Source organism: Bombina bombina, chromosome 7, assembly GCF_027579735.1.
Source record: "Bombina bombina isolate aBomBom1 chromosome 7, aBomBom1.pri, whole genome shotgun sequence".
Lineage (NCBI taxonomy): Eukaryota > Metazoa > Chordata > Amphibia > Anura > Bombinatoridae > Bombina > Bombina bombina.
Genome location: NC_069505.1, coordinates 114396401 through 114420650, shown reverse-complemented (window position 1 = coordinate 114420650; position 24250 = coordinate 114396401).

Here is a 24250-nt window from a genome sequence, read left to right as displayed (position 1 = left end):
CTGCCTAAAGTTCTATTTTTATGCCAGAACCTGTCATTGTTTATTCGAGAGAAGGACCTTAAGAGATTTTACACTCAATGCAATCAACTCAGATATAGGCTATTCCAATCAGCCAATAGAATGTGAGCTCAATCCTATTGGCTAATTGGATCAGCCAATAGGATTGGACTTTAATCCTATTGGCTGATTGCATCAGCCAATAGCATTTTTTCAGCCTTAATTCCAATTGGCTGATAGAATTCTATCAGCCAAACGGAATCTAAGGGACACCATCTTGGATGACATCACTTAAAGGTACCTTCATTCAGCTTTAGTCGTCAGATGAAGAGGATGCTCCGCGTCGGATGTCTTGAAGATGGACCCGCTCCGCGCCGGATGGATGAAGATAGAAGATGCCATCTGGATGAAGACTTCTGCGCGTCTGGAGGACCACTTCGCCCTGCTTGGATAAAGACTTCTCCCGGCTTCGTTGAGGATTTCGGTCCGGCTTGGATGAAGACGTCTCCCGGTAAATCGATCTTCAGGGGGTTAGTGTTAGGTTTTTTTAAGGGTGTATTGGGTGGGGGTTTTTTAGGTTAGGGTTTGGGCGGCAAAAGAGCTAACTGCCCTTTAAAGGGCAATGCCCATCCAAATGCCCTTTTCAGGGCAAAGGGGAGCTTAGGTTTTTTTAGATAGTATTTTATTTGGGGGGTTGGTTGTGTGGGTGGTGGGTTTTGCTGTTGGGGGGGTTGTTTGTATTTTCTTTTACAGGTAAAAGAGCTGATTACTTTGGGGCAATGCCCCGCAAAAGGCCCTTTTAAGGGCTATTGGTAGTTTAGGCTTGGGGGGGTTTATTGGGGGGGGGCTTTTTTATTTTAATAGGGCTATTAGATTAGGTGTAATTAGTTTAAATATCTGTAATTTGTTTATTAATTTCTGTAATTTAGTGTTTGTTTGTTTTTGTACTTTAGCTAATTTAATTTAATTTAGGTAATTGTATTTAATTTATTTAATTATAGTGTAGTGTTAGGTGTTAGTGTAACTTAGGTTAGGTTTTATTTTACATGTACTTTTGTATTTATTTTAGCTAGGTAGTTATTAAATAGTTAATAACTATTTAATAACTATTCTACCTAGTTAAAATAAATACAAAGTTGCCTGTAAAATAAATATAAATCCTAAGCTAGCTACAATGTAACTATTAGTTATATTGTAGCTAGCTTAGGGTTTATTTTATAGGTAAGTATTTAGTTTTAAAGTGAAGGTCAATTTTCATCAATGAGTGCCCGGTTTTTAAAAATACTTTTAAAAACAGGGGCACTTTCATTGATGAAAATTAACATTGCACTGGATTTGTAGAAATACTTACCTTTTACTCCTGCAAAGCCGGATCGACAATCCCCCTCCTTCTTCTTCCTGCTGTAGACCACAGCAATGACGAAACTGGCTTCCTCCAATCACAGCCAGGCATCACAAGCTGGACGCTCTGGGGTGCAAGCTATGATTGGAGGAAGCCGGTTTTCATCATTTCTGACGTCAGTACAGAGGAACTGAGGCTGAGATCAGCGATCCGGCTTTGCAGAAGTAAAAGGTAAGTATTTCTTCAAATCCAGTGCAATGTTAATTTTCATCAATGAAAGTGCCCCTGTTTTTAAAAGTATTTTTAAAAACCGGGCACTCATTGATGAAAATTGACCTTCACTTTAAATAGGAATAATGTAGTTAATGATAGTAATTTTATTTAGATTTATTTAAATTATATTTAAGTTAGTGGGTGTTAGGTTTAGGGTTAGACTTAGGTTTAGGGGTTAATATGTTTATTATAGTGGCGGCAACGTTGGGGGCAACAGATTAGGGGTTAATAAGTGTAGGTAGGTTGCAGCAACATTGGGGGCGGCAGATTAGGGGTTAATAAATATAATGTATGTGTCGGCGATGTTGGGGGCAACAGATTAGGGGTTCATAAATATAATGTAGGTGGCGGCGGTGTCGGAAGCGGCAGATTAAGGGTAACATTTTTTATTATAGTGTTTGCGATGCGGGAGGGCCTCGGTTTAAGGGTTAATAGGTAGTTTATGGGTGTTAGTGTACTTTTTAGCACTTTAGTTATGAGTTTTATGCTACGGCATTGTACCATAAAATTCATAACTACTGACTTTTAAATGCTTGTAGGACTCTTTACAGGAGAGGGTGTACCGCTCACTTTTTGGCCTCCCAGGACAGACTGGTAATACCGGCGCTATGGAAGTCCCATAGAAAAAAGACTTTATAAAGTTTACATAAGTCGTTTTGCGGTAAGGCCAAAAAAGTGTGTGGTGACCCTAAACCTGCAAGACTCGTAATACCAGCGGTAGTAAAAAAGCAGCGTTAGGACCTCTTATCGCTGCTTTTTTACCCTAACGCAAAACTCGTAATCTAGCCGTAAATTTTCCAAAATAAAAACATTATTCCTATTCTAATACCACCATTAAAATAAACCACCCCAAAATACCCCCCCCCCCCATCTAACAATAAACTACCAATGGGGCCTTTTGTAGGGCATTGTCCTAAAGCTAACAGCTCTTTTGCCCAGAAAAAAGTTTTTATTTTTGGTAATGTTAGGTTTATTATTTTTGGTAATATTAGGCTTTTTGTTTTTGTAATGTTATTTTTTTTTATTTTTCGTAATGTTAGGTTTTTTATTTTTGTAATGTTATTTTTTTCTATTTTTTGGTAATGTTAGGTTTATTATTTTTGGTAATGTTAGGTTTTTTTATTTCTGTAATGTTAGTTTTTTTTTAGTTTAAGGAAATTTCTCTTTAAAAAAGTTTCTATTAATTTGAAGGTAGATAGTATATTTAGGTAGTCGCGATGTGGGGGGACTGCGGTTTAGGGGTTAATAGGTTTATTTTAGTAGTCACGATGTGGGGGATGGCAGTTTAGGGGTTAATATGTTTGTTTTAGTAGTGGCTATGTGGGGGACGCGGGTTAGGGGTTAACAGGTTTATTTAGGTAGTGGCAATGTGGAGAGATGGCGGTTTAGGGGTTAATAGATTTATTTTAGTAGTTACGATGTGGGGGGACAGCGGTTTATGGGTTATTAGACTAGGGGCTTATGTTAGGGTGTTAGGTTTTTTATAAACTTTCTTTTCTCGATAGACCTCAAGGGGGAAATTTGGTTTGTATGCAGCTTAACGGACCATACCGCACGAAAAAAGAAAGTTTTATGGTGACTTGTAATGGCAGCGCTATGGAAATTGCGCTACAGCCACATTTTTAGCGGTATTAACCCAACGGCTATTCCGCACAAGTTGTAATCTTTCTGTTAGTTTGGTTAGCTCAACTGAGGAAAGGGTTGTGAGTTGAGGTGCTATTCAAATAAGACTTGCTGCCTTAGCTTTCTTTAGAAAGTTGTTGGGATTCCCGGATTCTTCAAGTGTCTTTTTGGTATGCTAGATAGTCAAGGGTTGGGGTTGCTCAAACCATAGGAGAAATTATGACAAGGCACCTATTGCCATTGATAGGTTTGTACATTTTGATTAATGGCTTGGAAAGTGTTTGTAACTCGGAATATGAGGTTAAAGGGACAGTATACACCAATTTTCATATAACTGCATGTATTAGACACTAGTATAAAGAAGAATATGCACAGCCACAGATACTGATCTAGAAATCCAGTGTAAAGCCTTTTAAAATTTTACTTAGAAGCTCCCAGTTTAGCTCTGTTGATGAGGTTAGGCTGGGACACCCAGTGAAAGGGACTGGAAAAACAAGAACATCAGACACTCCCCCCTCCCTCTATTCCCTGCATGTGAATAGACAGATAACATAAACAGGAGCCAGCAGGAGTCTGTAAATGCGTGTATACATCTGACACTGTGGGGCTTGGTTAGCAGTCTGTAGACATCAGTATACATCTGACACTGTGGGGCTTGGTTAGGAGTCTGAAAATCAGCACAATGTTATTAAAAAAATAAGCAAAACTATACATTGTTACAAAAACACTCCCAGATGAGCTATATAAATGGATCATCTATAAAACATGTATTTAAAGACAAATCTAGTGTATGATGTCCCTTTAAGCTGTTTAGGGCAACATTTGCCTTTTTTCAGTGGGGTGTTGCACATTAGCAAGTTACTTCCTTCTCCTAGCTGTAGGTTGGCCATATTATAGTTTACCCTGATATTGTATTACTATTCGTACCATGCTTTCAGATGGACTAGGAGGTGTGGGGGTGTGGTGGGCTAAGAATTCAGGTGAATGTTGTCCTGTCAGGCTTAGTTTGGAATTCTTGCATACATAGTTGGAAGGAGGTGGCATTTTACATACACGTGGATGGCTTCTGTAATAATATGTTTTCAGTCTCATAAGGGTATTGAAATGGGGGGAAAATAGAGTGTGGTTAGACCCCGTAAGGATAGCTCTGCACTCTTTCAGGATTGAAGCTGCTACTAATACATTAGCTGTCAATCAATTAAGAATATTCGTCACCTAGGGTGTTGATGGATTGACAGGTATCAATTATATGTGAGACCAGTCCAATCTTTCCAAGGGTATGGTTGAGGTGTTTTTCTCTGACAATTTGGTTCTATTTTCTTGCTCTCATGTTGTTGGGACCTTACGGCATGTTCATATTTTTTAGGTATTGTTTTTATTTTTGCAGGATTACCAAGTGGTGCTTCGTGCGTTTGGGTTCTGGGCCACTCCACTGGGCTTCAATTCAAGCCTTATCTTTGCAGCCAGCATCTTGGTCTCAACTGAGGGAGTCCCATAGTAGGTGAGGTAAACCTAACATTATCATTTCACAGTTGGGTTGAAATAATAATTAGATTTAAGCAAAATAATTTTCTTAGACATAAGCTGATTCCAGGTATGGGCTCGGTGATGGAGTGACCAACATGAGAGTGAGGCTTAGGTCGCAACACATAAGAGCAGCTTATCATGTTAGATAAAAGATCAATAGATTGTGGAAAAGGCTCTGGCTGGTTATCATAGTTTTGTGTTTCGCACAATAACATCACAGTCAACAAAAAGCACTTATATGGAGCTAAGGGTGTACACAAGAGTGCGCTTCCATAGGCTCCAAAGGGAGCCTATTTTTTATGTTGTGAGACACGGCACGAGAACTAGCGCAGCGTAGGGGGTAAGTCGCGCAGTGATGGCAGCAAATTGTAAATATATATGTATATAAGCATATACATGTATATATAAGCAACACACAGTTCCCATAGACCGCAATGTAAAGACACTCTTCAGTGCCCCCCACCCGCCAACATTAGCCCCTAAAAACTGCATGGTGTAGTTATTTTATAAAAAAATAAAAATGCTACAATTTTTATTTTGTAATAAAATAAACACCACTGTATTTTGGGGGGCATTTGGTGCACATTTATAAAATTAACCAGAGATCTGGTCTCTGGTTCAGCCAATAGGATGAAAGCTGCTTAAATCCTATTGGCTGATTTGAACAGCCAATAGGATTTAAGCAGCTCTCATCCTATTGGCTGATTTGAATTTTTCAGCCAATAGGAATGCAACGGTACCCCAATATAAAAGGGGTACCTTCCATTCAATCCTCAATGAGCGGCAACTATCATACGAAGAGGATCCTCCAGGCTGGATGGCTCTGCGGTCGCCGGTCCTGTTTCGCGGTCACCTCCGCTCCGCACCGCCTTCGCAATGGATGAAGATAGAAGAGGTCCCCACGCTGGATGAAGATTTAGCCGCCTGGAAGAAGACCTTCACCACATGGAAGAAGACCTTCTCCGCCGGACTTCAGGAATGGTGAGTACCTATTTGGGGGTTAGACTTAAGTGTTTTTTTATCTTTTTGAGCTTGTTTTTTTAGATTAGGGCTTTTTTATTTTAATGGGCAGTAAAAGACGTGAATGCCCTTTTAAGGGCAATGCCCATACAAATGCACCTTTAGGGGCAATTGGTAGCTTAGGTTTTTTTTAGACTTATTTTTTTTTTATTTTGGGGGGTTGGTTGGGTGGGGGGTTTTACTGTTAGGGGGGACTTTGTAATTTAAAAAAAGAAAAAAATGTAAACGTTTTTATTGTATTATTCAAAAAGTGTACAATATAGAGTGAGATATTACATTATACAAAAAAGTTCTTAGAATAAAAACAGTTTCAGAGCAACTTTCACATGAAATGCTTTCCAGAGAACAAATAAACATAAAATAGAACATAGAAAATGGCAGCGATATACATGCATATAATAAGAGGGGTTATTAGAATTACTGACATTGTGTGTGAATAAACAATGATGTCTCCTAGATTGTAGGGAGTGGGGATGTATCTGCCTTCAGGTATTCTTCCCATATGAAGCACATGTAATAATCATCCAGTCGCTTGGTTTGTGTGTAATTATATTTTTCTAATGTTAGTGAATGGGTAACCATTCCTTTCCATGTGTAGACTGGTGGAAGATTTATTTTTTTCCAGTTCAAGGGGATTAGTTTTTTTGCCGCGTTGATCATGAGCGTTAATAGTGCCAGTCTTAACTTTCAAGTGATTTTGGGGAAAATATTAACCAAAAGGGTCCAGATATTAAAAGGTAAAGGGATATTAAGTGTTGTCTCAATCTCCCTTTTAATTGTTTCCCAGTAGGTTTAGCAATGGGGCATGCCCACCAAATGTGCGTAGTAGTACCACTGTCAGGACAACCTCTCCAGCACTTTGCTGATGTATTAGGGAATAGTTGATGTAAACGCGCAGGGGTATAATACCACCTGCATATTAATTTAAGGTTAATTTCCATGATGGAAATAGAAGATGAGGACTTACTCATATTTAGCATTATTTTTTACCATGATTGTTTGGGGAGCGAGTCATTGATTTCTCCTTCCCATCTAGCCACATATGAAGGCATCGTTTTGGAGTATCTTAGAAGGATTTGCTTATATATCAGGGATAAAATGCCTTTGTTAGGTAAAGGGTTAAAACATTTGGCTTCAAAAGGTGTGAGAGAGCGACTTAATTGTGTTTTATATGAATGTGTTAAAAGGAAATGAGACAGTTGCAGGTATGTCAACAAACCTTGAAATAGGGGACCATGCTGTGTAATAATTTCAGCGTGTGGTTTTAGTTTTCCGTTTGTGAAGAAAAGGTGGGCCGGGATAGATGTTTGAATACTAATAGTGGCTGGTTCATGTAACAAGGTGTGTAATGGGCAAAAGGTGTTCCCAATAAGTGGGGTCAAGGGCGAGTATACGCTCGAGATATGTGTATATGCTTTAATAGTTTTGTCCCATATTTTATATGTTTCTCGAGTTGCTGTAGAGGCAGTATGTAGAAGAACTCTTTGGGTGGGGGGGGGGGGTTACAACATTGTCCACCCAAATTCCTATTGCTTGGAAGATGGTATTCTAGAAGGACCCTATCTTTACTAGTGGCATTTTTAAACCAGTCTACTATTCTAGTCAGAAATGCTGCTAACCTGTAGTGCCATAGGTTTGGTGCTCCTATGCCTCCCAGGTCTTTAGGGCAGTATAAGGTAGCAGTAGCTATGCGTGGGCGTTTATATGACCATATAAAGGAGTTCAGTGTTTTCTGTAATTGATTAATTATGTGGTCCGGGAGGGGGACGGGTAAGGTTTGTAAGAGATATAGTATTTTTGGCAATATAATAATTTTAATTGCGTTGAGTCTCCCGAGCCAAGAGAGATATTTATTGTTCAAGGACCTTAATAATGAATCTATGTTGACTTTTAGGGCTCTGATGTTAAGGGATATGACGTCTTGCGTATTTGGTGAGATATAGACGCCAAGGTACTTGATTGCCTTCACTTGAGTACTAAAAGGGAATTGCTGTTGAAGAGAGTCTAAAGTGGCTCCCGTTAGACCGATGCTTAAAAGTTTAGACTTAGAGATATTAATACTGAAATTGGAATATAGTCCATATGTGTTTAAAATTGTGATCGGGGGGGGCGGAGCTAACCGTCTAACAGGACAGACGTGTTCTGAAGGAGCTCTGTGCCAGAGTCAATTAAAAAGTTTAATTACACCTGAGCCTGCTCTGAGGTACCCGGACTGTCTGGGCGACTTTGGCCTGTGGTGCATATCTTTATACCGACTGAGCATCGGAGGCCTCTCCACTTGATGCTCCACAGCACTTTAGGAGGGTACATACTTTCTGAGCTCTGGAGGGTTGGGGCTCCGCTCTGGAGCCGCAGCACAAGCACCAAGAGACTGTCAGTACATAAAAGTGTGATTCCACCTAATTTGAGCCTAAGCCCGTACACTGTGGTGTGATTTACCTTCCCAAGGCTCCATTGGGTACTAACAGACCTAGAATAGGACAGCCCAAAAAACCCGCTCTTGAACAACTCACACAGAGGGGGCATCCTTGAAGATCCCGGCGTGAACATACTGGCGCGAAAGGTCGCCATCTTTCCTCTCGGCTTCCCCTTCCCTCACAGGGCCTACACGTTTATTGAGACCCAGAGGCACAAACTCAGCTGCATGAGGGAGTTCTCAAGTTCCGGTAAGAGCCTTCTCCTTACACTGCTTAGCCCTAAGAAGCATTGCCGGTGCGGTCCCCTCACCCCATTGAGTCACGCTACTCACGGTCCTTGTTTCAGCAGCAGCCTGTACAGGTGTGAGATAAGCTGCGCCTTGCTTCCCATCTTACTATCTTCATGATCAGTGTTAAAGTCCCTCTCCACACGCCACTCTCAGAATCCCATACACTTTACCACTGTTGTGGCCCAGTGGGCCCAGGGGGAAAAAGAAGAAAGAGATAGAGGATGGGAGTGTAAAAAGGAAGGCAAGGGGAAAGAGACAGGAAAAAGGGGACATAGAAAAAGGAAGAAGAAGGAGGGAAAAAGAAAGGGGAAAAAGGAAGAAAAGGGAAGGGGGAAAAGAAGAAGATAAAGGAGGAAAAAAGAAAAAGGGAGGAAAAAAGAGAAGGAAGAATAAAGGAGAAAAGGAAGAGGTGGGGAGGATAAAAGAAGAGAAAAAAAAAAGGAAAAAATGGGGAAAAAAAGGGAGGAAGAAGTGGGGTGTGAGAGAAGGTGAGAGCGACAGAAGATTGGGTATATACACCTCTGTGGCGCTGCCGACTTTATCCTGCCTTCTACTCAGAATAAAGGTGCCTATGCTTCTCCGAAAACAGCACCCTAAGAGATTGGTCCTTACCTTGGCCCCTGCATCAGCTATCCTCCTTCCCCAACAAAACAGGCCCAGACATTCCCCTGAGTTGCCAGTATATACTTAACAGACTCTTTGGCAGTAAACCACCAGTGCTTGGTCTTCCTCCTGGCCCACAGGGGCTGCCCTTGCGGGTAAACAGAGCTATCTGGTGGGTCTCTCCCCTCCCTTTCCCGCTGGTCCTGATTGCCTGTGGGTCATATCCCCAATACCCTTTCCCACTTCATCCATAGGGGACAAATTCCTAGGGGAGGGACTCACAATCTTGCAGCAGACATCATGACTGTAATTGGCTAAGAAAGAAAATGCTCTAGGGCCTGGCCCCTCAGGGTGAATCAGAGTAACTAATCAGCAGCACAAAGGCCCCATCTGTCCTACACCAGAGGGGCTCATTATCCACCATGCTGCCTCACCACAGGCATAACCCAGTTGGGAAAATGGCTCAGGCCCAGAGGAGAAAGTCCAAAGTCTTCCCAGGCCCGAAAAAAAAAATGAAAGAACACTTCTAGTAACCCCGTAGGGAATTGGAACAGTGCTCAGAAGATGACTTATCCGACTCAACCTGTCTTTCAGATCCAAGTAATGAAGGAAGCCTGAACACCACGTCCCAACCCGCAAGCTTGGTAGACTTTGCGGGAGCTAACAATAACATGATGGATCAGATTAAAACCATGCTGGCATCTCACTACAAATCCATCTGCAAAATATTTGATGTCATGCTCAGAACTGAGGAGAGACATTGCCGCGATTGGCGAACGCACGGACACCCTGGAGCGCAAGCAGGAAGATCTATCAGTTGATCACACCAACCTCATGTCATACTCAGAATGCCTTGCGGGGCAGATCACAGCACTGGAATCCAAGCAGGCAGATCTTGAGGATCGCTCCAGGCACAATGTCCACCTGAGGGGTGTCCCCGAAAGCGTACTCCCCAAGGACCTACAGGGCTACCTACAGGAAGTGTTCACAGTTGCTCTCAGACCTTTACAAGATCCCAAATCCTGCATTGATAGAGCCCACAGGGCAATAAGACCGAGAGCCATATCGGATGACAAACCCAGAGATGTAGTGGTAAGACTGCACTACTTCACCTTCCGAGAGAAATTCCTAAGGGCAGTTAACACTGGGTCCTTAAAAGCCTCAAAGTTTGAAAGTCTGCAGATCTTTCCAGACCTCTCCCCTCACACCTTACAGCAAAGGAAGACTTACTGAGACTTTACGAGGATCCTTAGGGATAAGGATATCAAGTATAGATGGGGTTTCCCAGTTCGGCTATTTGTCACCAAAGATTAAATCCAATATATAATAACTTCACCAGAGCAATTGAAAAATCTCCTCTCCAAATGGGACCTTCTTCCAGTTAGAACGCCTTCCTCGTTCCCCAGAGCTCCTGCTGGGAAACTGAGGGCAGAGGCTCCGCCGTGGAAACAACTTCCCCCAAGAGAGAAGATCAGAATTCCTTCCAAATCTCCCTTATCCATGACCCTCCCCTCCACTAACGGCTCTGAATGAGGCCTGAGGAACTTCTCTTTCAACTTTTTTACTTTGGGAACTCACTGACCTGGTGTATGCCACGTTCAGAGCCTGGGACACTTAATAGGGGCCTTCCTTCATTGGGAGAGCCTGTTCTCGACTTTCTGTACCCTTTTAGTTTGACTGCCTCATAGCCTTTGACTTATTATCAGTAAACTTCTCCAAATCTCTGCTGGGACTTAAGCTCTTAGGTTCCTGTGCTTACTTTCGCTATACTTGTTCTTTTCCCTCTTATAGGTGCAGAGACAAGGAGCCTTGCAGAAATCAAGGGACATCTGGACGGAAAAAGCTGACCCAGGCCTGAACACTGTGATAGTAAGCGGAGGGGTTTGCTGAACCCAGTAACCCCTCCATTCAACATGTTGTAAATGCTTATGTTTGTGGCTCAAGTTGTATTATTATCTGGGGTACTCATTTAGGATGTTGCGGCTCAGGAGGTTTCTGCCCCTCTCCCATCCCGCCTGCATAAGTCCCTTGGGATACCTTCAACACTCAGATGTGGTCCGATTGGTTTTCCCCCACCCCCCAGCAGCCCTCATCTTGAGGTACTGCCCCATAGATATAACTCATACTTAGGGTGGGGATTGCCTCTCCTCCTGACGGTGACTGTGGTTGTGGGTTGGGAGGGGGGATACTAGGGCTCCCCATCTTGCTGAACAGTTTTCCCAGTTAACTCATTATCACCCTAAAACCATGCTGCAAGATTACTAATGTCATAATAGATGGGGAGTGTGACGTTAGGCCTCATGTCCCCCGTGGACATTACTCCTAAAGAATTAATCTAGTCCCACCTGACCCTCAGAGTTAATCAACCCTTCCTCCCCCAATGCCAACATTGCTGACCCCTTCCGGGGGGGACTCTCCCTGACCTTAATCTCTCGTCTAGCTTAGCGGTCGCTCTCATCTTCGGTGGCATATGTGGGGGGGGGGTGGCGAATGAGAAAAGCTGGCTATCTCATTTTAATGTTATGTAGAATTTGTGGGTATTTGTGGGCGCTTATGTTACCCCAAATCTGATTGTTCATATTCTTGTATTTGTTGTTGTTACTCTTAATGTTGTTTAATGTATTCAATATTATGCACCAGCTGGAAATTTTCTACCCCAAGGTTTGCCAGTGCTTGCTGTAATAATTGCCCACCCCGAATGCCCATCTCCACACTCTGATTCTTCCCCCGGGGGCCTATGGCCCTATACCAATGGAAGTTTGCTCAACCTAAATTCCTGTTGGTACTCCCCCCACCTTTGGATCTGCTCCGTTCTTTGCTTCCCAGGGAAGCACAGCGCAGATTTTGGCTGTGTTTTTAATCACATACCTTAATTTCTAACTCACACTTGAGGTGTGTTGCCCGTGGACGGAGTCTAGGAAACATTACCTGCGTTAGGTGGTAACAGAGAAATCCACATAGCTCCTCCCTCTCTTACCTTCATCTCTATCCTCCCCCTCTAAGCCCCCCCTTTTTTTGTGTTGTTGTTCAGCATGGCTCTTAAATTTGCTACCCTGAATACCCAGGGTCTGAATTCACCTACCAAGAGGAGTCTCCTTCTCTGATACCTTTTAAAAACTAATGTAAAAGTTGCCTTTCTTCAAGAAACCCATTGGCCTCGGGATTCCCCCTTCATGCAGAACTCTAAGCTTTTTCCGGTTTGCCTCTCGGCTTCTCACCTAACAAAAAAAGAGGTGTCGCCATTGTGGTCCATAAGTTGGTCACATGTGTAATTCAACACGTGGAGAGGGACCCGGAGGGTAGATACCTACTGGTAGTTTGTACCCTTGACAAGGCTCAATTTACCCTGGTCTCATTATATTCCCCAAACACCGGTCAACTTGCTTTTTTGAAATCGGTCCTTCCCTTGATAGAACTAAATAGAGGCACCCTCCTGATTGGAGGGGACGTGAATATGGTTTGGGATCCGGTCTTGGATAAGAGGACCCCCAAACAAAAACCTCCAGAGTCCTCGACCAAGCGAGCCTCTACCCAATTCCGCTCCTTAATATACCAGTACAGCCTGTACGATGCATGGCGGTGCCTGTCTCCTTCAGAAAGAGACTTCACTTTTTACTCGAACCCCCACCTCTGCTACTCTAAAAATGACTATCTCTTGTGCCGCGCCCCTCTCCTGGATAGGATCTCTCACCCTTCCATCCAAATATGTCCATGGTCGGACCATGATATGGTCTCCATCGTCCTCACAGATGCTCACCTTCAGGGATCCCCTTCTTCTAGTTGGAAACTGCATCCCACCTTAATTTCAGGGTCAGCGGGTGCTGACGCCTCTAAGGCTCTGTCTGATTTCTTAGCCACTAATGACAATGCAATGACAGATGACCCAGTTCTGTGGGCAACTCTAAAAGCCTTTATGAGGGGCCACTTTATAAAACAGGCCTCCAAAAACCACAAATGTATGGGAAAGTCCTTAGCTCAACTTTACTCCGAACTACGCTCTTTAGAAGCTCACAACAGGGGAGGCCCTTCAAAGCAGATATCTGAGCAGATATTAGCCATTAAATCCAAAATCAATTCAATCGAAGAAAATAAAGTCCAATCAAATATTTTAGCCCTTAAACAGTTATTTTACTACAAAGGTAATAGTGCAGACCGTCTTTTAGCTAACAAGCTCCGAATTCATACACAGCAACGTTGCGTCCCATTTCTTAAAACCCCAAAAGGGGATGTGCATGCCCCACAAGACATAGCAAAGGCATTTGCTCACTATTACACCGAACTGTACAACTTACATTCCTCCCCTGAGACCTCTACTGCCATAAAATCACAGATCGTGCAGTTTTTATCCTCTCTCCCTCTACCGGTCCTATCTGAAGAAGATGCTCAGGGCCTCTCTAGCCCAATAAACACAGAAGAACTTGCAATCTCTTCACTTCAGTCAAACAAGACACCAGGCCCGGATGGGTTTACCACTCTATTTTACAAAACCTACTCTTCGCAATTGTTACCTCTTCTCACCAGATTCTTCAACTCAGCTTTTAAAGGAGGGGTGCTCCACCCAGAGTTCCTTGAGGCCTCTATCATCACACTGCCCAAGAAGGGGAAGGACTACTCTCTGTGTGAAAGTTATAGGCCAATCTCCTTAATTAATGTTGATATAAAACTATACGCGAAAATTCTGGCATCAAGATTAAACAGATTTCTCCCAGAACTGGTTGGCCCGGATCAGGTCGGCTTTATACCGGGCAGACAGGGGCCAGACAACACACGGCGTCTCCTGAACATTTTCACTGAAGCTGCAGATATGGGGATCCCCCTTCTCGCCCTGTCAATGGACGCAGAAAAGGCATTCGACTGGGTGAGATTGGACTACATGTTTTAACACTCGCAGCATTTGGACTCCCAGGGTATCACTGTATTCCTGCCCACAGCAAGGGTGAGGGGTCTAGATTTCTGCTCAGACACGGTGCAGGTTACAATGGCACAAGGCAGGGGTGTCCCCTGTCTCCCCTGCTGTTTGCCCTGGCCATTGAGCCGATGGCTGCAGCAATTAGGACCTCAACCCAAGTTAAGGGTTTAGTCCTTCACAATACCCCCCAGAAAGTAGCTCTTTATGCAGACGACCTGACACTTCTCATTACGGAACCAGATGAGTCCCTCCCAACCTTATTTGATCTTCTAGAAAAGTTTGGCAGTATTTCTTATTACAAACTGAACTTCAGCAAAACTGTAGCCTATCCCTTAAACCTTTCCAATTCCCTATTGAACTCCCTCAGGAGGAAATATAAATTCCAATGGTCAATATCAGGCCTTAAGCATCTAGGGGTCTTCCTCTCTCATGATATTGTCATAGTTATCTCAAATAACTTTCATACTTTTCTTGCTCAGCTTCAAATGGATCTGTGCTCTAGAAGATATGATGAAATTTCCTGGTTCGGGAGAATAGCTGCGATCAAGATGATGCAGCTCCCCAAGTTAACATACTACTTCAAATGTCTGCCAGTTAAAGTCCCACTCTCGCTGCTTAACAAATTCCAAGCAGTAATCAACCAGTACATATGGAACGGGAGGAGACCTTGTATCGCTGCATCCTTACTACAATGCCCAGCTTTGGCGGGTGGTCTGGGCCTTCAGAATATTAAGCTCTACTACAAGACTGCCCTTCTGTCCCATATTTCAGATTGGAACACCAAGGAGGCTGTCCCCCGCTGGCTAGAACTTGAACAGGCCTCCCTGCTGACTCACCTGTCACTAATTGACCTTCTTTGGATTCCCCCTGACTCTGCCTCGGATTTTCTGATCCACAATAAAATTGTCCGGCACTGCAGGAACTCCTGTCTGCAGCTCCGCCACCGTAACTTGGTCTCCCCTCACCCCTCTCCTAGTCACTCTATGTCAGGTCTTCTACTTGGCCTTCCTCTCGTGGGCCCCGCAGTGCGGCGAGCCCTCTCTGCTCTTAAACTGTCTGATCTCTTCTCAGGTGGAAACCCAGTTCACCCTGAAGCCCTGGCCCATATTCATGCCATCCAGCCCAGATTCAGATTTGACCTCCTAAGGCTTCTATCTATATTAAAGTTGTGGGGATTCCTGAGTGCTCCTCCCAGACAGCTGACACCTTGGGAGACCCGGATATCCTCGGGTTCCCATCACATTTCACCTTTGTCCTCCCATTACCAATTCCTCCTTGAGGCTTCTGAACTTACCAAAACCAAGCAGATGGAGGATTGGGAAAGAGATTGGGGGGTGGGGCTGTCCCCGGAAGATTGGACAGATGCTATTCAATTTACCAAATCGTCAATACACTGCATGACGTTGTACAAGCTGTTCTACAAGTTACTGACCAGGTGGCACTATGTCCCCTCAAAGTTGCACAAAATGTTTCCTGGGAGCTCCCCCCTCTGCTGGAGAGGTTGCCAGCAAGTGGGCAGCCCCCATCAAATTTGGTGGGCCTGCCCTGCCATTACACCCTTGTGGAACAAAATAGAGGTGTTGTATCGCTGCCTGGGATTGGTGGCATCTTTGACCCCGGAAACAGCCCTGGTGCATGTGGGCCTTCGGCCCCTATCTGCGCCGGGTCGCACTCTCTTGATAACAATCACAATGGCGGCAAAACTCCTAACTGGAAAAAAGCAAACCCTCCTAACTGGCAGGCTTTGATTCATCTTATTTCTTATTTTCGGTCTATGGAGAGCTATGTATATATATATATATATATATATTTATTTACAATTGGACCTGTTCACCATGATCTGGGAGCCTTGGGATTCGGTGGGAGATGGTACGATCCCCTCCATGTAATGGGATAGCAGCCAACTTCGACACTAGATTGGGCCAGCGGGGAGGGGAATGCACAATTCCCCCCCCCTCCCTGAGACAGCTGGCCACGATATGGGTGGGGGGGAATCCTTTTTCTCCTCCACCCTTTTTTTTCTCTCCTCTCTCTGTCCTCCACCCCTCGCCTCCCCCTCCCCACCTATTACCCCCTACCCTGCTCCCCCATTGGATTCTCCTGATGAACAACTGTCACTCTTATGTAAACAAGTGCTGGTTGTTTACCATCTTGCCTTAGGCCTAGATTTAGAGTTCGGCAGTAGCCGTGAAAACCAGCGTTAGAGGCTCCTAACGCTGGTTTTAGGCTACCGCCGGTATTTGGAGTCAGTGATTAAAGGGTCTAACGCTCACTTTTCAGCCGCGACTTTTACATACCGCAGATCCCCTTACGTCAATTGCGTATCCTATCTTTTCAATGGGATCTTTCTAACGCCGGTTTTTAGAGTCGTTTCTGAAGTGAGCGTTAGAGCTGTAACGACAAAACTCCAGCCGCCTGAAAAAAGCAGGAGTTAAGAGCTTTCTGGGCTAACGCCGGTTCATAAAGCTCTTAACTACTGTACCCTAAAGTACACTAACACCCATAAACTACCTATGTACCCCTAAACCGAGGTCCCCCCACATCGCCGACACTCGATTAAAATTTTTTAACCCCTAATCTGCCGACCTCCACCTACGTTATACTTATGTACCCCTAATCTGCTGCCCCTAACCCCGCCGACCCCTGTATTATATTTATTAACCCCTAACCTGCCCCCCACAACGTCGCCGCCAGCTACTTACAATAATTAACCCCTAATCTGCCGACCGCAAAGCGCCGCCACCTACGTTATCCTTATGTACCCCTAATCTGCTGCCCCTAACACCGCCGAACCCTATATTATATTTATTAACCCCTAATCTGTCCCCCTCAACGTCGCCGACACCTGCCTACACTTATTAACCCCTAATCTGCCGAGCGGACCTGAGCGCTACTATAATAAAGTTATTAACCCCTAATCCGCCTCACTAACCCTATCATAAATAGTATTAACCCCTAATCTGCCCTCCCTAACATCGCCGACACCTAACTTCAATGATTAACCCCTAATCTGACGACCGGAGCTCACCGCTACTATAATAAATGGATTAACCCCTAAAGCTAAGTCTAACCCTAACACTAACACCCCCCTAACTTAAATATAATTTACATCTAACGAAATTAATTAACTCTTATTAAATAAATTATTCCTATTTAAAGCTAAATACTTACCTGTAAAATAAATCATAATATAGCTACAATATAAATTATAATTACATTGTAGCTATTTTAGGATTAATATTTATTTTACAGGCAACTTGGTAATTATTTTAACCAGGTACAATAGCTATTAAATAGTTAAGAACTATTTAATAGTTACCTAGTTAAAATAATAACAAAATTACCTGTAAAATAAGTCCTAACCTAAGTTATAATTAAACCTAACACTACCCTATCAATAAATTAATTAAATAAACTACCTACAATTACCTACAATTAACCTAACACTACACTATCAATAAATAAATTAAATACAATTGCTACAAATAACTACAATTACATAAACTAACTAAAGTACAAAAAATAAAAAAGAACTAAGTTACAAAAAATAAAAAAATATTTACCAACATAAGAAAAATATTACAACAATTTTAAACTAATTACACCTACTCTAAGCCCCCTAATAAAATAACAAAGACCCCCAAAATAAAAAATTCCCTACCCTATTCTAAATTAATAAATGTAAAAGCTCTTTTACCTTACCAGCCCTGAACAGGGCCCTTTGCGGGGCATGCCCCAAGAAAATCAGCTCTTTTGCCTGTAAAAAAAAACATACAATACCCCCCCCAACATTACAACCCACCACCCACATACCCCTAATCTAACCCAAACCCCCCTTAAATAAACCTAACACTAAGCCCCTGAAGATCTTCCTACCTTGTCTTCACCATCCAGGTATCACCGATCCGTCCTGGCATCCGGTGCTGAAGAGGTCCAGAAGAGGCTCCAAAGTCTTCCTCCTATCCGGCAAGAAGAGGACATCCGGACCGGCAAACATCTTCTCCAAGCGGCATCTTCGATCTTCTTCCATCCGGTGCGGAGCGGGTCCATCTTGAAGCAGCCGACGCGGATCCATCCTCTTCTTCCGGCGTCTCCCGACGAATGACGGTTCCTTTAAGGGACGTCATCCAAGATGGCGTCCCTCGAATTCCGATTGGCTGATAGGATTCTATCAGCCAATCGGAATTAAGGTAGGAATATTCTGATTGGCTGATGGAATCAGCCAATCAGAATCAAGTTCAATCCGATTGGCTGATCCAATCAGCCAATCAGATTGAGCTCGCATTCTATTGGCTGTTCCGATAACTTAGGTTAGGACTTATTTTACAGGTAATTTTGTTATTATTTTAACTAGGTAACTATTAAATAGTTCTTAACTATTTAATAGCTATTGTACCTGGTTAAAATAATTACCAAGTTGCCTGTAAAATAAATATTAATCCTAAAATAGCTACAATGTAATTATAATTTATATTGTAGCTATATTATGATTTATTTTACAGGTAAGTATTTAGCTTTAAATAGGAATAATTTATTTAATAAGAGTTAATTAATTTCGTTAGATGTAAATTATATTTAAGTTAGGGGGGTGTTAGTGTTAGGGTTAGACTTAGCTTTAGGGGTTAATCCATTTATTATAGTAGCGGTGAGCTCCGGTCGTCAGATTAGGGGTTAATAATTGAAGTTAGGTGTCGGCGATGTTAGGGAGGGCAGATTAGGGGTTAATACTATTTATGATAGGGTTAGTGAGGCGGATTAGGGGTTAATAACTTTATTATAGTAGCGCTCAGGTCCGCTCGGCAGATTAGGGGTTAATTATTGTAAGTAGCTGGCGGCGACGTTGTGGGGGGCAGATTAGGGGTTAATAAATATAATATAGGGTTCGGCGGTGTTAGGGGCAGCAGATTAGGGGTACATAGGGATAACGTAGGTTGCGGCGGTGTACGGAGCGGAAGATTAGGGGTTAATAATAATATGCAGGGGTCAGCGATAGCGGGGGCGGCAGATTAGGGGTTAATAAGTGTAAGGTTAGGGGTGTTTAGACTCGGGGTACATGTTAGGGTGTTAGGTGCAGACGTAGGAAGTGTTTCCCCATAGGAAACAATGGGGCTGCGTTAGGAGCTGAACGCTGCTTTTTTGCAGGTGTTAGGTTTTTTTTCAGCTCAAACAGCCCCATTGTTTCCTATGGGGGAATCGTGCACGAGCACGTTTTTGAGGCTGGCCGCGTCCGTAAGCAACTCTGGTATCGAGAGTTGCATTTGCGGTAAAAATGCTCTACGCTCCTTTTTTGGAGCCTAACGCAGCATTTGTTTGAACTCTCGATACCAGAGTTAATTTTATGCTGCGGCCAGAAAAAAGCCCGCGGAGCGTTAACAGCCCATCTACCGCCAAACTCCAAATCTAGGCCTTAGTTTCCAATCCTCCATTCTAGGGTAATATACACTTCTTCCGATTTGTTTGATATATATATAAAATGTTAAAGACTGTTTTATTATTCTGGGGTTTGTTCCCTCTACATGGTTACATGTAGTACTGACTTCTGTATGTATGACATTGGTGTTTTCACTCAGTCTTTGATTTACCTGTTGTACAATGTTACGCCTCTTTAACCTCAATAAAAATTATTTATTAAAAAAAATATTGTGATCAGGGTAGGGACTGAGGTCTCGGGGTTGGTGAGAGTCATGAAAACATTGTCCATTGCATAGAGTGTGATTTTATATTCCAGGGGCCTACTTGCAATCCAGTAATATTAGCATGGTTATAATGTATGAGGCTAGAATTTCCATAGCTAGGACGAAGAGCAGAGGTGAGAGGGGGCAACCCTGCCTAGTTTCGTTTGAAATATGGAATGGGTGTGAGAGGGAGTCATTCAGTCGTATTTTCACTTGGGGTTTGTTATAAAGTGCAAAGATTTTCCCAATTAGTGCTCGAAGTGGTCAAAGCCAAATTTAGACATAGCATGCTGTAGAAAAGGCCAGTCAAGCCAATGAAAGGCCTTTTCCGCATCCATTGATATGAATGCGGAAGGTATATGGTGTCAATGTGCGTGCTCCATAAGGGCCAGAATTTTGGTGGTGTTGTCTCTGGTTTTATGTGCAGGTGTGAAGCCAGTCTGGTTGGTGTGTATTATAGTAGGGAGAATTGTGTTAAGGCGGGTTGCGAAGATTTTTGCAAATAGCTTAATGTCTACATTAAGAAGTGAAATTGGGCAAAAATTTGTGGGTGAGGTTAGTGGCTTACCTGGTTTGGGAATTACTGTTACATATTGTTCGAGCATGGTGGGTAGGAATGGGTTTTTTTCAGTGACTTTATTAAAGATGAGTGTGAGGTAGGGGGACAATGCTGAAGAGAATACTTTATAATATTTAGAGGAGAACCCATCTGGGCCAGGGCTTTTCCCATTTTGTAGTGTAATCGCATTTAGTGTTTCTTGTATGGTAATCGGTCTGTTAAGGTGCTGGAGTTGATCCTGTGTGATTGTAGGGAGTTGATCAGCTATATAGGATACTAAATTAGAGAGTTTTTCATCAGTAAGGGGAGTGGATCATATATTATAAAGTTTTGTATAATATTCCTGGAAAGTTTGGAGGATTTCTTTTGTGGTTTTTAGGGAATTCTTATTTTGTGGGTTATGAAGCTCATAGATATAGGATTTAAATCTTTTCTTTTTAAACACCAGCTCTGTTGTTTTCAAAATAGAACATGCTATTTGTCTTTTTATGTAGTGTTTGATATTCAATGTCTAAGTAGGTATCAAATTCTCTACGGGAAGCCTGGTATTTTTGTTCCATCGACAAATCAGTTGGGTTGTGCTTTAAAGCTAGGTCTAGCTGTGCAAAGTTTATGGGGAGTTCATTATAATGTTTACAGGAAAAACTTTGAAGGTGGGCTTTAAATTTAATTAGTTCACCGCGGACTACACATTTGTGTGCTTCCCATATCTTAAAATTATCTTTAAAGGGACACTGTACCCAAAAAAATTCTTTCGTGATTCAGATTGAGCATGAAATTTTAAGCAACTTTCTAATTTAGTCCTATTATCAAATTTTTGTCATTCTCTTGGTATCTTTATTTGAAATGCAAGAATGTAACTTTAGATGCCGCCCCATTTTTGGTGAACAACCTGGGTTGACCTTGCTGATTGGTGGATAAATCCATCCACCAATAAAAAAGTGCTGTCCAGAGTACTGAAACCAAAAAAAAGCTTAGATGCCTTCTTTTTCAAATAATGATAGCAAGAGAACGAAGAAAAATTGATAATAGGAGTAAATTAGAAAGTTGCTTAAAATTGCATGCTCTTTCTAAATTACAAAAGAAAAAATTTGGGTACAGTGTCCCTTTAATGGAGTTAGTGTTGTTAGTGAAGTATTCAGTGATGAGTGCAGTTAGTTTAGCCAAAGTGTCAGGGTTATTTAGAAGGGTCTCATCCAGTTTCCAAATAAAAGGTTCTAATGGCATTTCTGGCCATGAGAACTTCAATTTCACAGCAGAGTGGTCAGACCATGATGTTGGTGAGATGTCACAGCGGTGGATATGTGTGAGGCCTTTTTGGTTAGTAAATATATAATCTAATCTGCTGTAGGTTTTATTAGGGTGCGAAAATAAAGTGTAGTCCTTGGCATCTAGATGGATGAAGCGCCAAGTATCATAGAAAGTTAGACCTTTCCACAGGGTTGTGGAGGTTTTGTGTGATATTGAGATTTCGGGGTTTGTGCTATCTTTTGTGGGCTTTAGAGGAACATTGAAATCACCCGCAAAGAACACAGGGCCTGTGGCTAGATCCAAAATTTTCCCAAATATATTCTTGAAGAAGGGGGCTTGATTGGTATTAGGGGCATAGATATTTACTAGCGCTATTGGTTGGCCGAACAAAAGCCCTGAGAGTCCTAAAAACCTCCCGTCTTTATCTTTTACTAGCTGGATTAATGTGAATGGAAGATTATTTTTGATTAATATACTAACTCCAGCTTTTTTATGGGGGCCAGAGCTGTGAAAGTGTGTAGTGTATACTTTATTTGGGTTCTCTTTTGTGCTTAAAATGGGTTTCCTGGATAAAAAGTATGTCTGCTTGCCTCTTTGCAAGATCTGACATCGCCTTAGAGCGTTTTTTGGGGGAATTTAAGCCCTTTGCATTCTGCGTTAGCAAGGCCAGATGGTGTATGGGTTTACTTGTGAGTTGTACATGATTGTGTATATGGTATGAATAGTTGTCGGAATGTGGCATATAATACAGTACCATTTGAGAAAGGGAAAACGTTAAATAAAACAAGAAATAACTGTGCTGAGCAAAAAGCAGTATTCTGCCATTAGGTAAATTAACAGTATAAACAGTGTTAACAAGACAGCTTAACATGAAACATGTTAAATAACATAGATGTACTTGCAGAGACAAGTCTCTCCTCCTAATATAGGTCATAATGAGAGTACTAATAGGGGGAACCTGTATTGCAATCCCTAATAGTATATCTAAACAGTCATTGGATAACCTATCCTGACAATGAGTAAAAAATATATACGATTTAAGCATATATTAGGTGCTGCTGGCTGAGAGACTATAGGCAAAACTCTATAGTAGATATTTGATAGAAGTAATGCTATTCAGTCAGTATATGTCCAGTTATTTTGAGATGTTCAAAAAATGCCCAAAAAATCCTAGAACAGTCCTCAAATCTATTCAGGCTAGTGAAATGTCCAAATTTATTTGGAGTGATGAAAGCAATCAAAAATTAAAACTTTAAAAATAAAAAATTCATATGAGCTCCAACAAGGTGAAAAAATAAAAGTGTTCAAAAAAGTGCTCAATAAAAATAGATATATGGATCCAAATTGTGAAATGTAAAAAACTCCTCCAAAATATAAGTAAAAATTATAATGTGATATCACAGATGTGTGCGTGAAAAATAAAAATCAATATGCAGAGGACAAGGGAAAAAATGTGAAAAATGTGAAAACTGTGAGGTGTACACCTATTGCAGCCTTAAAAAATGTGTCTTTGCAAATTATCCTTGAAAAATCCTGAAAATGAGTCAGTTAAATAAAATGCCAGAAAATAAATTTCTGGCATTTTATTTAACTGACTCATTGGAATCTGGTTGGGAGATTCCGCATTTTGAGGTATAGCTTGTATGGTTGTTTTCCGTGGCGCTGCAAGATACACATTCATACTATACATATTTACCCTTATACAGCAACAGCAGCAGAGAGAAGTATTTAAGACATTTTCAGTGAGAGAGCAATGTCACTTACAACATGCAGATGAATATTTTCATACCTGTGAGATCAAGATGATGAAGTGGAGTTAGCGGGACTAGGAACACCAGTTCTTGGTGATGAAGGAGCAGGCACTTTGCTTTTCTTAGTCGAGACTGCGGGGCCTATCTATCAAGCTCCGAATACGATCGGGTTGATTGACACCTCCCTGCTGGCGGCCTATTGGCCGCAAGTCTGCAGGGGCGGCGTTTGGTGCAATGCTGAATACGGCGAGCCTATTGCTCGCCGTATTCAGCGAGGTCTGTGTGCCAGGGTGATGCACTGCCACAAAACCTCTTGACAGGGGGCAACAGTATATTATTTGTAGATACGGTCTCAACAGGATTAATTCCTAAGGATGTGCAAAATGATGGGATGTCCTCTGGCGATCTGCAGATCAAACGCGTATTGTTCCTGAGCATCCAAATCTGAGTTGGAAAACCCCAACAATATGGAATTTTTTTGTTCCTGAGCGCTGTTGTTAGGGGTGCAAACTCTTTTCTCCTCTGCAGGGTTTCATAGGACAAATCCTGATATAATTGAAGAACAGTTCCTATAAAACGAACAGGCTGGTTCTTGCGAGATTGGTTAAGTAGCATTTCTTTTTCCAAGTAATTTTTGAATCTAATAACAATGTCCCTAGTTGTGGCAGTTTCAGGTGGCTTGGGCCATAGTGAACGGTGAGCTCTGACCCAGAAGATGTCTGTTTTATGTGAAGGTTCTTTGATTTGTTGGAAAAGGGCCTGTAAGTAGACAGGGAAATCACGGGGGAGTACATCTTCAGGCACTTCACGGATTCTTAGATTTTTCCGCCTGGTGCAGTTTTCTAAGCCTCCAATTTTTCTTGAAGGGTAAAAATAACATCTTGCTGGGAGGAAACTTGCTCCGATAGCGTGTAGACTTCCTCTCTGAGCTGATCTTGATTGATCTCCAGAGTTTCCACTTGGAACCCCAGAGTATGTATATCTTGTGTTATATTAGTAAGTTCCTCTCTTAT